Source organism: Capsicum annuum, chromosome 12, assembly GCF_002878395.1.
Source record: "Capsicum annuum cultivar UCD-10X-F1 chromosome 12, UCD10Xv1.1, whole genome shotgun sequence".
NCBI classification, from domain to species: domain Eukaryota; kingdom Viridiplantae; phylum Streptophyta; class Magnoliopsida; order Solanales; family Solanaceae; genus Capsicum; species Capsicum annuum.
This window is the reverse complement of record NC_061122.1, coordinates 173,016,461-173,018,655: the sequence shown is the minus strand read 5'-3', so window position 1 is coordinate 173,018,655 and position 2,195 is coordinate 173,016,461.

The window sequence follows — 2,195 nt, the reverse complement described above, 5'->3', positions numbered from 1 at the left end:
ATAGGAACAACAACATCAGAACCACTATCCCAGAGAGTCACAGAATCAACATCATAAAATGAATTCTTTTCATCATCATACACTTCAATCATGGATACCACTCTTAACTCATCAGGCTGCTTCATGGATTTGCATACATTAAACACCACTTGTTAATTATTGAGTCTCCACATCAGATGTCCTAGCTCTAAATCAATCAACATTCTTCATGAAGCCAAGAATTGTCTTCTTAATATCAATCAAGTGCACTTCGCAGTCTAATATCATAAAATCCACAAGAAAAATAAAAGAAGCCACCTTTACCAAAACATTACATAAAATACCAACTGGCTTTTTCATAGTCCTTTCTGTCATCACTAATCTCATGGTGGTTGGTTAGGGAGCCCCCAACACCAACTGTTTAAACACTGTGAATGGCATGAGGTTGATGCAAGCACCCAAATCACATAATGCACTAGCAAATTTGGAAGATACAATAGTGCAAAGGTATAGTGAAAGCACAAGGATCCTCTTTCTTTTACACCAATAATCTAGTAGTTAGAGCACTGTAATGATGAATATTGTCGGATTGCTCATAACTGACTGACCTATTCTTAGTGATTAGATCTTTCATGAATTTTGCATATCCTGATATTTTGTCTGATGTGTCTACAAGTGGGATGTTGACTAACAACTCCTTCAACATAGAAAAAAACTTCTAATACTTACCATCTTCTTGTTTCTTTTTTAGCCTTTGAGGAAAAGAAGGATGAGGTCTCAAGATAGGCTTCAAAATAGGCTTCCCATCCTTATCTTCTCCTTTATCTTACTTGCTACTACTATTTATATCAATAGGATCATCATTATTCTTTTGCTCATTTTCAATCATACTGGTGGGTCTATGGTGGATTACCACTTCGAGTGGTAATGGCATGGCAGTGACCATTAATATTTGGATTAGCCACTGTGTTACTTGGTAGAGTGGCAAGCTGTCTTTGATTTATTGTGTATGATATCTAACCAAATTATTGCTCCAACTGCTTGCTTCCTGTAGTATGTAACTTAACTTAATGGGTTAGCCCTGACAGGTCTGCCTTGATATCCTTAAGGCAAATCACTTGAATTTCTTTCCCCTTGACTAATTTTGACAATAATATCTCCATCCTAGATTTTGAATCACGATTACTTGGTGGAATATATTTGTCACTCTTCTCCTTGTAGTCATCTTTCTGCCACCAATCACAATCTCTCTTTCTACTTCTATCTCTCTCTATATCTATCATTATAATTGTTTTGATCTTGATTCCCTTACCCTTGGTATCAAAAATATGCTAACCTATGGTCAAGATACTTTGCTTCTTCTTCAAATTCAATCTCAAAAGTTCAATAAGTAGATCCCATGCTGCAACTGCATTCACATTCTCAACACTTATTATTGTGAACTATTTTGTAAGCAGCCCAATATCAGTATGAAGTTGTGCAACCTCTTGTGCTACTAAATCATGACAGACTCCATAATCATTGTCTTCTCTAATAGCATATATACCTACACCACTTTCTGCATCTCTAGTATGCCAACCTCTATTAGTTAATATATTAAACCTCTTAAAAATGATGAATTCACTGCATAAAATTTACTAATTTTGAATAATTAAGTGGCAATATTTTGAACTATTTATCTTAAATGGAAAAATACTAATCACCTCTATGGAGAATACAACGCGATATCAATGTGGCAACATTAGCTGCAAATCTTTGAAGGATAACTATAAAGGAATCTTTTGAGAGAGAGACAGTGATGAGTTAAGCAATAATGGTTACTTTTCAATGTTTACTAGAGAAATAGATTGAGACAAAGTTAAGATGTCCCATTGTGTGTCATATGGAAAAGAAAAAGCTAAGATATGTAGTTCATTGTAATGACTAAAATATTTTTGTTTTAAATTTTGTTGACAGCTACCACATATGTCGAAACCCTCCCTTCTAATATATAGAAAAAAATAGTCCTGAAGGTGGTTTATAAAAATCTATTGAATGCATCACTGCAGAGATAACAATGCTATAAGAGATAGGTGTAAACCTCAGAAGGATAAGTGCAGAGAAATATTTTGAGAGAGAGAGAGATAAATCAAGAAATAATGGACACTTTTCCATTGTTTCAACTGACTAGTAGGAGATACAGTAGTTGTGAACATACAGTACCATCCTCATCCTTA